This window comes from Echinops telfairi, unplaced genomic scaffold, assembly GCF_000313985.2.
Source record: "Echinops telfairi isolate 266 unplaced genomic scaffold, ASM31398v2 ScPeMD7_18;HRSCAF=68, whole genome shotgun sequence".
In the NCBI taxonomy this organism is placed as follows: Eukaryota; Metazoa; Chordata; class Mammalia; order Afrosoricida; family Tenrecidae; genus Echinops; species Echinops telfairi.
The window spans coordinates 89,037,192-89,051,371 of NW_022103915.1; the positions used below are offsets into that span (position 1 = coordinate 89,037,192).

A 14,180-nucleotide genomic window follows, 5' to 3' on the forward strand; every position below is an offset into this window, starting at 1 on the left:
TTTAAGACCCCAGACACTATATCTTTTGATAGCCGGGCACAATCAGCTTTCTTCACCACATTTGGAGGAAGCTATATATTATCATTCAAATTGAACATACTTAGCAACAAGATTGTTCTTCAAAAATATGGTTTAAGGGGGGGGTTTAAATAGAAGTGTAATTCAAGATAGAATAAAATTGTGAGTATAGACATAATCTAAAGTAATCTAAAAGAGTTGGTGCATGGTAAATTGGAGGGACAGCAACAATGAGATGAGTTGACAGATTGGCTGCAACATTCGTCTCGGACACAGCAGGTGGTGAAGATGGCACAGATTAGGCAGCATTTTACCCTGTTGGGCAGAAGGTCAACATGAGCGAGAAGCCCCTCAGCAGCTCTTCATACCATCAGGAGCAACAGGCAAAGAGGAAAACGAGGTACAGTAATTCTTGCTGGGATGCCAGCGTAGTAGAACCCCACTTCAGTGTGGTTTTGAAGGGAAAATCAGAAACTCAAGGCTTTCCTGACATCTTGCTGCTCCCAGTCCTATATCCGTGCAAAATCTGATAGAATGACTGTAGGCTTTTTGAGAGCAGAGACCTGGGATCCTTTGTGTATTCCCCCTAAGCAAATGGGCACAATACTTGACATTCCTGAACAAAAAGAAGGGGTGTACTCTTCTCAGCCTCCTTTATTCACCATGCACATGGTCAGTGCAAATATCATGCAGGTGTTGAACTTTTCCTTAAAGCTTATATTTCAGGGGTTTACAAAATGTAAGTTCCCCACCACAGTCAGCAGAATGGCCTTGGAACCAGGAAGCTGTGTGAATCTCAGTCCGCCTAGTTTTGACTAATTAGCATTGTTGGCAGTTACTTACAATTATGGCTTGAGCGACTTTTGGAAAGTCACTTCTCTTAATGTGCTCACTTACTGAGTAGTTGAGGATTTAGTAGGTTATAGATACTTAACAACCTGTATGACACAGCACTCAAATGCAGCTGCCTTTTATTTCCTACGTCGTCATTATTAGTGCACTGATAAGGGTGAAAGACCGTTTTAGAAAGCAGTTGATAAAGAGAACATAGTATTTGCTGGAGGAAACCCTGGACACACTTGTTAAAGGAGAAGCAGGGACCCAACTGATTTCTAAAGAGGGCATATCAAACAGGAAGAGCAGTCTGAAGATTTGAGGAGGAGTTCTGGTGGAACAGTAAGTGGATCAAGTAATTGACTGCTACACAGAGGGTTGGCAGTTAGAACCCACTAGCTGCTGCTTGGAAGAAAGATATGACAGTGTACTTCCAGAAATATTTATAGTTTTGGAAGCTCTAGAAGGACAGATCTATCCTGACCTATAGGATAGGGTCTCTCAATCAGAATCACCCCAAAAGTAGTGGGTTGGCTTGGGTTGAGTTGGGTTTGGTTTGGGTAGCATGTGTGGCTAATAAAGTGAGGGTGCTTGGGGAAGAGAGAGGAGAGATGGTCAAGTAAAGAGGTAGATAGAGCCACTTGAGGATATTTTATTAACTTCATCCTCAGTTCTGTGAAGTGAAAACAAACCCTCTGCTATAATTGATTTGGACACAATGTCCCCTTAGGACAGAGTGGAACTGCTCCAGAGGGTTTCTGAGACTAAATAAATTCTGGTTTGGAGGAGGGTACCGTGTCCCCTCGGAACCAAAGGCCCGTTGTTTTCTCCTCCAGCTTGTTTATCCCACCTATCTTATCTAGGTAGGCATGCAGAGACAATAAGCACAAAAACAAAACAAATTTTTAAAAACCCCACAAAAAAAAGACAGAGCAAAACAAAACAACAACAAAAACCAGTGACAAAAAAAGAAAAGCCTATAAATAGTTCTAGGTCTGTCTGTTGACCCAGAACATAAGTTTTCATGGGTAACAAGCAAAACTAAAGTTTAGTTAACAAATCCACCCACTGCCATCAAGTCCATCCGACTCATGGGAACCGTGTTTTATAGGGTTTCTGAGGCTAAATCTTTATGGAATTGGCTGATGGGCTTGAACTGCCAACCTTTTGGTTATCACTTTGGTTAACACTTAACGGGGAGAGTTAACTAACAGTGGGTTCTTAATGAAAATTAAAACTCCATGATAACATGAATTTACTCTCATGGTATGTTCCTTATATCATTTAGATCACTTTTGAGTACATGTTTGGAGATACTGTTCATTGCCAATACAGGTTCCCTCTCTTTTGGCCACTGGTCCCTTTCTGTAAATTTTCTTAAATCTTTATTTCAATGGGAGGGGAAGTCTTTAAGTTGGCTATCTGTATTAATTAAAGGCTAGACCAGCAGTCCAAATATGCCTAATCAATTGATATAAGATTTGAAAAGTTGTGGAGAGTTATTTGCAACAACTGTGAATAAAGTATGCTCTGCGAATCACTTACCGTATATCCTCGAGTATAAGCCAACCCGACTATCCGCCAAGGCACCCAATTTTACCACAAAAACTGCATTAAAAATATGCTAGAAAACGAGTTATACTCGAGTATGTACGGTACTTCTAATCTCAGTTTATGCCTGAAAGGGCAATAATACCCACTATTCCACAGAGTGATGCCCAGTCCCCAGTGCACAATGTGTTAGTGTTAGGCTGTTATCTGTAAGGTCAGTGGTGCGAGCCCACTAACCACCCTGGGAGAGAAAGATGAAATTGCTCCTGTAAAGATAATATTTTGCAAGTGATATATTTTTATATTGTTAGAATGTTCAAACCTATATAAAAGTTATCAGAACTTTTTATTTCTCTTATCTGTTGGTGGGATAGATTCAAGATTTATTTTCTTTATATATTGGGCTACCAACTTTCTGTTAGTAAGGTATAATTGACATGATAAAAAGTACACATTTATTTAAAGTATACGATTTGAGTTTTGACTCACATGTGCACCTGTGGAACCATTGGTTATAATCAAGATAATGGGTATTCCTGTCACCTCCCCAATACTTCATTGTGCCTTTATGTAACCCTTCCCCTAATGAAGGCCTCCTTGAGTTGGAGCTGACTCGATCACAACTGACATCTACTCCTAACCCTGGCCCTTGGTCCTCAGGAAACCACTGGTCTGCTGTTACTGTCCAGGAGTTTGCATTTGTCAGTATTTTCTAAACGTAGAGTCAAATGAGATATGCTCTACTTGGTTACTTTTGAATATCATAAATTTAAACAGTTTTATTGACATATAATTCACATATCATACAATTCAATAGTTGAATCATATTTTAAAAACATTTAAAAACAGTTTTAAAATCATCACCACAATCAATTTCAGATTAATTCTCTCCATTTCCCCCCAACCTCCCCTGCCATATCTTCAAGAAACCTTTAATCCAGTTACTATCTCTCAAGATTTACCTGTCCTGGATTTCATATACCAACAGAAGCAATAACAAAATGAAAAAAAAACTCAATAGAAAAAAAAGCAGAAAATATTTAAAAACTAGAACAACTTTACAATGGGTTAAAAGGGACCTCAATTGAATAAAGGTTTTACATTTCAACCTGTCGATTCTGCTATAATCAACTTTACAACGCGCTGTCTGATAACAAGGCAGTTTGTATATGTGGGTCAGAGGGGATTCACTGTTTTTATAAGTTCTTAGACCACACAGACTGGTGTGTTTCTTCCATGTGAACTTTGTTTATGACTTACTTTGGTGGCTGCTTGTTGTTGTTTAATTATTCATTTTATTGGGAGCTCTTACAGATACAACAATCCATAATTCAGTTAGATCAAGCATAATTGTACAATTGCTGCCACCATCAGTTTCAAAACATTTTCTTCTTGAACTCTTTGATTTCTGTTCCCCTTTCTACAAATATAGAACGCTTCACGAATTTGCGTGTCATCCTTGCGCAGGGACCGTGCTAATCTTCTCTGTATGTTCCAATTTTAGTATATGTACTGCCGAAGCGAGCACATCATAATTATGTTTAAATTAACTCATGTAGTCATTATCTTTTAATTCTGATAGCAATTAAAATTATCCTTATTTCTGAATGTGGTTGCTAATTTCCAGAGCTTAACATTTAGGGCTGCACTTGAATATAACTGATAGATGTGTGCATTTCTGAGAAGTCCAAATTTTTACTTATTAGCCAAGATTTGAAGTTTTTTAAGTTTTGTTTATAAATAGGACATTTACTGTACACAGAGGATTCTCAAAAGATGACTACTTGGCTTTCTCTCCCTGGATTCCTTTTTTAAGTTTTGTTTATAAATAGGACATTTACTTTACACAGAGGATTCTCAAAAGATGACTACTTGGCTTTCTCCCCCTGGATTCCTAATTCTACCCTGTATGTGCCTCTCGTGAGCCCAATGACCCCTAGAGCAGTGAACAGCTGAGTGCAAGAGTGCAAGTGAGGTCTCGGGCGCTGTGTGAACTCAGTCAGGGAGAACCCGCCTGAGTTCCCGAGGAGCTGGGCATGAGCTTGTACAGCCTCGAGATGAAGATCTCAAAGGCAGATCCAGGAAAAGATCTATGAACTCCGGGGGCAGGGGCTAGATAGGAGAGAGGCAAAGAGTCTGGGGACTGAGATCTCCCCGTACCTGAGGAGAGCTGGTATGGGTCATATCAAAGTCTGGCGACCTGCCTGCTGCTGTGCTGCCAGTCCACAGCAGTGGAGCCGGTTTGTCTTTCTGTTCTCTTAAGACTGCCACCACATGTGGTCCTCCAACAGCTAAACCTGTGTCCCAGTGAGATGACAAAGAAAAACAACCTGTTTGGCGGAGCCAGGCAATCAGAAAGAGAAAAATCTCATAGAGTAAATAATATTCGAGACCAGCTAAATTGAAATGCTTACAGAGGTAGGTGGTTTTTGAACATGAAAAAAATATAATCACTTTTAAGGTATTTCAAATAAGTTTAAAAAAAAAAAAAGGTTCTACAGATTCAGAAACTTGATTTTCCAGCTAATTCTTTGTCTTTTTGTGCGTGTGTTTTTTATGCAGCGAAACAACCTAATAAAGACAGTTTTAGGATTATTAATCTGGAGTGAAATTGGTAACAGGGAATACACTTGAACTCTCTTTAATGGTCTAAACGATGAAGAAAGTGTCTGAAGGTGAGGTTTATTAGTTGCTGTTGACTATGTCTCGTGGTAATGACATGTACAGAGTAGAACTATTCTGTAGGGTTTTCAAAGCTTTTGCCTTTCAGAGGCAGATCATCGAAGTTTACTTCTGAGGTGCCCTTGCTTGGGTTTGAACTTCCAACTTTCTGGTCAGTAGTCTGATATGCAGTAGAAAAAAGAGACTGGTATGGAAGCAGAGTGAAACCACCGTTGACTGAATTTGATGACTAGATGTGGAGAATGAGAAAAGGAAAGAGGCTGTGTTTCTCATCCTACCCATTTATGTTGTCAATGACGACAGTTTGTGTTTCTTTATCAATTAACTATATTAAATCTGTGATTTTTACCCTAGAAATAAATATCTGTAGCTATGTAACAATTGTCATTTTTTCTGTGAAGACCATCTCCTTTTCTCCATTTTCCATCACCTCTTCTTGTTTGTTATTTTAAAAATTGTATTAGCTTTCACTATAAGCCTTATTTCCTCCCAAACCTAGTTTTTTGCTTCTTCGTTTTTTTCCTGGGATATATTTTTCTTCTGTGCAACCTTTTCTTTTAATCAGAAGAAGAAACAATCTGTTTCTTTTCAGTAAGGGTCGTTTCAGTGTGGCAGGGGGAATTCACTTATGGGCTGATCCGGCCAGGAGCTGGCGACTCATCTTGGGAGTGCTTTGGTCATTTGGATATGCAGAATGACCAAAGAATCCACCTATAAACCCTTAAATTCAGCATTACTCTCTGTATTTTTAATCATGTGCAGCAAAAATTCACGCTTTATGGGCCACCGACCCTGGATATAACCCCCCAAGCTTAGTAGGTTTGGCCTAGGCACACCTAGGAGCCCTACCATTCTAATGTCAGAATGGCACACCCTGATTCTACAAAGTGATGTCCTTCAAATGCTTGTTAGCTCTCTAAATATGCCTCACCTTGATGGCCTGTGCAGTTTCCAGGTGTTCTTAAAATGGGCCGAGACTTCACCCTCTTGGTTTGCATGACTCTGTGGGTTTTCTGGGTCTAGTGAGCAGTGAACCGTTTTGGCAGATCACCTCAGACCACTTTGGGAAGAGGAAAGAGCATTGGGTCCTGGGAGAATTCGTGACCATTCACCAGTTCCTGTTCTTTAGAGCAGTGGTTCTCAACCTGTGGGTCGTGACCTCCTTGGAGGTTGAACAACCCTATCACAGGGGTTGCCCGTTTCATAACAGTTGCAAAATTACAGTTATGAGGTAGCAACAAAAATAATTTTATGGTTGGATGTCACTACAACATGAGGAACCTGTATTAAAGGGTCAAGGCATTAGGAAGGTTGAGAACCACTGCTTTAGATGAACTATTATTCATCCTTCAAAATTTAGTTCAGGAATCCCCTTGATTCCTCAGCTGACTATTCCTTTATTGTGTTTTCTTCTAAAATCTCACAGTATTTATGCTTACTTTATAATAGCTATCTTGCTGTTTCATAATTGTTCGCATATTTTTCCCTTCCAAACTTATTAAGAACAAACATTCTTTTTTGCTGGTATCCATAGTGTCTTGCAGAGAACCATATAGATATATAGTAGGTACTCACAGTATTAGTTGAATTAATAATAACTTACTAAATAACTAAAACAAACAAGAACTTGTTAACACTTGGGCAAATTAGTTTTCTGATAATGAATGTGCCTTTTTGTATCTAATAGATCTGGCATTCAATTCACTTGCGTGTTACACTCTTGCTTCCTTTTCTAAAATACTGTATTTACCTGTTAAACTTATACATAGAGATTTCAGTGTTTTTCATCTCCTTTGCAATTCTCTATTTGACTTTCAAGACAATTCCTGATATGAGCCAATTTTTTGCAAGTACACTGTCACAGAGATATGTCATATTTTATTTCTTACTGTTTGAAATTAATTTAAAGCCATTAACTTGTTAAAAGACACATTTGGAAAAACTAAACTGCTAGCATCAACCCTGTGGTAATAGACTTAAAGTGTTTCCCCTTACCTCTGCTATTCATTATTGTATTAGAAGTTTTAGCCAGAGCAATTAGGCCAGAAAAATAAATAAAAGGCATTCAAATATGAAAGGAACTAAAACTTTATTAATAGATGGTATGATAATATATAGACTCACTCTACAAAAAAGCTACTAGAGGTAAATCATGAATTCAACAAAGTAGTAGGGTGCAAGATCAGCACAAAATTAGTTGTGCTATTGTACATCAGCCACGAACAATCTAAGAGGTAAATAAAGGCAACAGCTCAATTTACAGTAATATTTTAAAGTGAAATACCTAGGAATAAATTTAACCAGAGAAGGGGAAAACATATACTGAAAATATAAAGCATGGCTGAAAGAAACTAACCCAAATAAATGGAAAGACATACCATCTTCATGGATGTGGAAGATCATATTGTTTAAGACATCCATTCAACCCAACATGATCTGCATAGTCAATACAACTCTTGTCAAAATTCCAACAGCTTTCCTCCCCTACCTCACCCCTGAAATGAAAAGGCTGGCCCTCAAAATACATCTAGAATTAAAAGAGTTCCTAAGTAGATAAAATAATCTTTAAAAAGAAGATCAAAGTAGGACTAATGCTTCCCAATTGCATAACATACTTTAAACTAGCTATAGTAGTAGTACTCGTAAAAGTTAGACATAAAAGCCAATGAAATAGAAGAGAACCTAGAAAGAAAGTCATACATGTGTCTGTAAATAATTGTTTTCAACAACAGTGCTGTCATTCAGTGTGGGGGTGGGGATTCTCGTTAATAAAAAAAAAAAGGTGCCGGCACAGCTGTATTTCTACTTGCAAAAAATTAAGTGGGAACCATTTCTCTTATGTGAAAACTAACACAAAATGGATTAAAGATCTAAATGTTTTTGTACATGAAACTCTTCAAAGAAAGCAAGTACATGAAACTCATAAAATAAAGCCTCAGTCTTATTCTTGACCATGGGTTCTTAGATGATATGACACCAAAAGCTCTAGCAACAAGAGAAAAAAATAGATAAACTTTATCAAAATTTTAAAATTTTGTATGTCAGTGGGCTTTAGTAAATAAGGGAACTTACAGAGTGAGAGAAAATAATTGGTAACCACATTTTTGATAAAGGTTTAATATTCTATTCAGAGTGTATGGAGAATTTGTACAACTTAACTACAAAAAAAATGCAGACCAAGTTGTAAAAAGTTAACAAAGCACTTGAATAGACATTTCCCCAGAGAAGATATATAAAAAGATGCACCAAGTCCTTAGTCATGATGAGATACCACGCTATACCCGCTAGCATGGCTATTACCTGAAAAATGAATGTGGATGCTGTGGGAAATGTCATTCATTGTTTTTAGTGATTTGTTTTTCCTTATGCTTTCGGTGAGGCAAAAAAATGTCAGTATGTCACTTCTAGCTAGGTAGAAGGCTTGAAAGAGGGGACTCAAACAGATACTGGTATACTAGTGCTCATAGCTTTATTCCCAGTAACCAAGCATCTGTCAATAGATTATTGAATAGGCAAAATATCTTATATGCACACAATGGAATATTATGCAACCATAAAAAAAAATGAAGTTTAAGTATATGGACCTTGAAAACATAATAAAATAATGCAGGTTGAAATAAGTCATACACAAAAGACAGATATATGATCCTTCTGACATGAAATTTCTAGAATAGGCCAGTGTATAGAGAGGAAAGTTTGTTACCTGGGGAGAGGGTACTGGGGAGTCACTGCTGAGGAGGTACTGAGTTTGGGCTGGTTGGACTACAGGGTGGATGCAATGTCATTGAATTGTTTGCTTTGAAATGGCAAATATTTTGTATTTTATCTAATCAAAGCAAAACAAAAAAACCCTCTAGATTGAGAGGTCTGCTTCTACCAGTTCGTGTGGCTTTATTAGCTACTCCACCTTGGACTAATCATTTCAGCTTTCTGTGAATTAGTTTCCTTTAGAATGTGAGAATAATTCCTCCTCACAGGATTGCATTGTCAGTTTCATTTGATAGTATGAATTTACCCTAAATTCAGGCATTTGGAGACTGAATTTGGACCTTTGGAATCTCTCCATTTATTTACTTATTTGTTCTTAAACTGTGTTGCTACTTTTATGTAAAAAGGTAACTGAGTTTTCTAGTGCTACTATAACAGTGAATGGCTTTACAAAGAGATATTTACTTTCTGACAGTTGGTGCTAAAAGTCCAAAATCAGGGTGCCAGTGCTAGGGGCAGGATTTCTTCCTCTGTTGGCTTTGGGGGAAGCTCGTTGTCTCTGTTCACCTTCTGTTCCTGGTAGATCATGGGGCTGTTCTTGTGCTATGACATCTATCTCCCCCGTCTCTGCTTGCCTTGCTCAATCTGTTCTTTTTATATCTCAAAAGATTGATTTAAGACACAACCTACACTAACACTGTTTCATTAAGTTAACAAAGAAACTCATCCTCAAATGGGATTGTAACCACAAGTATAGGGGTCAAGTTTTACAGCACATATTCTGGGGGCAGATAGAGTTCAATCCATAGCAACAACTTTGTCACTAACAACACTGTCAGGATCACTCTCCATAAATAGAATATAAACTAAAAATAAATACATTACAAACACTATTAATCTTCCTAGATCTTGTTGCCAAGCAGAGATTCGGAGGCTGTTAAAAAGGGAGCTTAGCAAATTTTGAAGAGATGTTAAAAATATCTAGGACACAGGCAACAACAAAAAATTTTTTTGGTAAAGTGCTTTAACTCTCAATTAACTCTGAGTAAAGTACCACTTATTAGGAGTCCTGTATCAGTTAATTTATTCTGCAAGTATTTATTGAGTCTATTTATTATGTGCCAGGCTCTGTGCCCTTTAGTTTGGCTGCATTAAAAATAAAACAAAAGCCAAACAATATTTAGCTTACCTAGTTAAAAAGTCTGCCAAGAGAATTGACCTTTTTTCTTTTTCTTTTTTTTCAGACCATTTTATTGAGGGTTCTTACAACTCTTATAACATTCCATACTTCAATTGTATCAAGCATATTTGGATATATGTTGCCATTATCATTTTCTAAACATTTACTTTCTATTTGAGCCCTTGGTATCAGTTCCTCTTTTTTCCCTGCCCCCTCCTCCCACCCTCATGACCCCTTGATAAATAATAAATTATTACTGTTTTCATATCTTACACCAACTGCTGTCTCCCTTCACCCACATTTCTGTTGTTCATCTGCCTGGGGAGGGGAGATTATGTGTTGATCATTGCAATCAGTTCCCCCTTCCTTCCTTCCTCCCAACCACCTTCACCCCAACACTACTCCTTGTTGTCTGTTCCTAAGGGGGTTATCTGACCTGATTTCCATGTGTCCTGAGCTCTTATCTGGACCAGTGCCCATGCTCCAGTATAGCCAGAACTGAAAGGCACGACTGGAGTCATGACATTGGGGGGTGAGGAAGCCTCAATGAACCAGCGGAATATTGTGTGTTTCATTGGTGCTATACTACACCCCAGTTGACTCATCTCTTCTTTGTGACTCCTCTGTGCGGGGATGTCCTATTGTCTACAAATGGGTTTGGGGTCTCTGCTTCAACACCACCACCACCAACCCCTTCTCAACAATATGGGTTTTTTTTTGGTTGTTTTGGGTCTTATGGTGCCTGTTACATGATTCTGTTGACACCTCATAATCTCACAGGCCAGTGTGCTTCTTGCATTTGGACTTGTGGCTTCTCTGCTTGATGGCCACTTGTTTAACTTCAAGCCTTTAAGAACCCAGGTGCTATATCTCTTGAAAGCCAGGCACCATCCGCTTTCTTTACATTTGCTTATACACCCATTTTGTCTTCAGCGATTGTGCAGGAGGGTGAGCATCACAGAATGCCAGGCTATTAGGACTAAGTGTTCTTGCATTGAGGGAGGGCTTGAGCAGAGGCCCAAAGTCCATACACTTCCTCAATGTGTTGCCATATAAATATACATACATAAGCCAGTATTGACCTTTTTAAAGAACTATCAACTTGACAAGAGCAGCTTGAAAGATTAGATAGTAAATTTATGACGAGGGAGGCATGACTCAGAAAAGGAGGTGAGAATGGTTGCACAATGAGAATGTAATCGTTGTCACTTGAAATATACATGTAGGCACTTGATGTATGTTCTTGGTATACTTTCTCAGCATCAACAAAAAATAAAAAGATTATTTTGAAAGGTAAATAAAATCTCGGGGGCAGGGGGAGAAGCCCCTCTCAATTAACTAAGTGGATGGCACAGGTAGAATTACATGCTGATAACCTAAAATTGCAGTAAAAATACATCAAGACATTCAGTATATCATTAATACTTATGAATATTTGTAGTCTTAGACCACTGCCATTGAGTAGATTCTTCTGACTCATAGCCACCCTATGTCAAGTGTCTAAGATTATAAATATCTATAGGGACAATCAGCCTCATCTTTCTCCCTTGAAGTGGCTGGTGGGTTTGAACTGCCAAACCCATGGTTAGCACAATGTTTAACCTTCAGTGCCACTGGTGTACCATGGTATTCTTATAGAAGTCATTTTAAAAAGTATAAAATTAACACAAGTGAAATAGTTTGGTTACTGCATTTTTTGGTGGACAATATTAAAACAGGACCCTTCGGCAGCATAGCATTTACCCAACTCCAGTCGATTTGATTCTGACTCATCAGCAGCCCAGTAGAGTTGTGAGCCCTCTTCACAGAAGCTGACAGTTTCATCTTTCTCCCCACGAGTTGGTGGCTTTAAACTGCTGACCTTGAGCTTAACAGTGCCACTCAACTATGACACAGAGAGGACTGAGCACATGGTATCGATAGATTTATCTAATCCAAACTTTAATTTGTGTTAAAGACACAAAAACAGACCAACCCCCTCTCCCCTCCCCCCACAATATCTGTAAAGCATAATAAAGTGAGATATGCCTGAATTTTCATATTTTTCTTAAGTTCTGTTGGACGACAAAATGTTAAAGATTAGAACTCCAAGAAATAATGCTTAACTAGCTAAATTTGGTTCTCAAGAAGATCGTTGGTGGCATTGTCATTTTTACTATTCCCCTTGACCATTTAGTGGTTCAACTCAATTTCCTTAGTATTTACTGAGTGCCTACCATCTCTAATTCTCATATTATTTTTTTGTAATATGGTCTTGTTCTGGCAGTAAATCAAAGTGTAAAAATCATAATTTTTAGATTAGCATATGGCAGAGCTTAGATCTCACCTGAACTTTTTCTGCGTCCACATCCTGTATTCTCTTTTCTTTTTTTTAAAATCATTTTATTGGGAGCTCTTACAGCTCTTATAACATTCCATACATCAGTTGTATCAAGCATATTTGTACATATGTTGCCATCTTCATTTCCAAAACATTTTCTACTTCAGCCTTTGGTATAAGCTACTCTTTTGTGCTATCCTCCCCCCGCCCCTCCCTGTGAATCCTTCGTCAGTTATATATTGTTATTGTATCTTAAATTGTCCATTGTCTCCCTTAACTCACATTTCTCTTATTCATCCTCTTAGGGTTGGGGGGTGGCTATATATCCAATTTCTCACCCTTTTCCATCCCTGACCATGCCCCTACCCTCATGATATTGGTACTCCCACTACTGTTGCTGGGGGATTTATCTTTCCTGAATTCCATATATTGAGAGCTCTTACCTGTACCAATGTATGTTCTGTTTAGCCAGATTTGTAAGGTAGAATTGGGTCATGGTACTCGGGGGAGATAGTATTCAGGAACTAGAGGAATGATGGGTGCTTCATTGGTGCTATACTACACCTTTGCTGAATCATCCCTTACTTTTAACCCTTCTGTTGGGGGATATCCAATTGTCTACAGATGGGCTTTGGATCTCCACTCTAACCCCCCTCGTTTGCTTCTATATAGTTAGTTGTTTGTTTTGGATCTTTTTATACCTGATAACTGATGTGCTGCTTCAATGTGGGTTTATTTGCTTCCCTGCTAAATGGCTGCTTGTTTGACTTCAAGCCTTTAAGACCCCAGACAGTAAATCTTTTGATAGCCAGGCACCATCTGCTCTCTTCACCCATTTGCCTATGCACCCATTTTGTCCTCAGAGATCGTGTCAGGAAGGTGAGTATCAAGAGAGTGCCAGGTCATCAGAACAGTGTTCGTAGCACAGCTTTCATGATGAGCTCTCTCTTCACCATCATCTTGGAGATTTCATTTGCTTCTTCTGTCAAATGGCAATGGTGATCCTGCGTCATGGGACTGCTGTAAATGATACGTGTAAAGCATGTAAGTGCCTACACAGAATAAGTACCCAAATAAGTGTTAACTTTTGCTTACTCTTGCTGTTATGTATTTCAAGAGATTTTTGAAATAACCGAAAATTGAGCTCTCATTTTAGACTTATGAATGCTGCAAATGAAGAGCACACTATATTTGTCCTCCCCATCCCCCAAATAATATTGATGATAATGAACCAAGTGGATTCTTACTTAGTACTGTCTGAGAATTAGATGGGACTAGCAACATATTCCCTGCCATTGGTTTCCCTTTGCACAGAATTCCTAAGTGTCATGGAAAGTCTCCTTATAAACATTGCACCTTTGAGTTAGATGACCTGTTCTTTTCGTAATATTCCCCCATTCAGTAAAGAGCATCTCTGGTCTTCTGATCCCTCTGGTTTAAAATTCGGAGTTTTCTTAGACTCCTGTCTTTCTCTTTCACTATATGTCTAGTTCATGGGCATATCTTGTGATTCCATTGTATGGAAACAATACCCAGCCAATGTACCCAGCTCCTAACCACTTCTGAGCACCTCCACTGATCTGATCTGATACAAACTACCATTATCATTTTTTAGACTATTGTAGTAGCTCTTTAACAAACATCTCTATTTCCTTGCCTGTCTCTTGAAATCTGTTATGCAATGAGTTAGTTAATTGTGCCAGCCTGGCCGATAATCACATGTGGGGCTAATTGAAAGGCGGAGGGATAAATGGATGGTGAGCCTCGCCTTTTTAGTTCTCGGGTCTCTTGTTTTGTGATAGTTGCACCGGGTGCAGCTGCCTTAGCAGTTCCCTGCTTCAGCTTGCAAGATTGACTTCCTACAAGACATCCCCAAGGAGAAGCTAC

The 14,180-nt window shown here is 38.6% G+C and overlaps 1 protein-coding gene and 1 non-coding gene across 5 annotated transcripts in view; one reads left to right on the forward strand and one right to left on the reverse strand.

Moving 5' to 3' along the window:
* The window catches only part of SLC12A6 (solute carrier family 12 member 6), a 103,248-nt gene that overhangs the window by 27,173 nt on the left and 61,895 nt on the right, over nt 1–14,180 (forward strand). The gene's annotated exons all lie outside the window — the stretch shown is intronic.
* LOC115868818 lies at nt 3,826–3,931 on the reverse strand. The gene has a single exon (XR_004045795.1). It is a non-coding gene; the product is annotated as a U6 spliceosomal RNA (small nuclear RNA).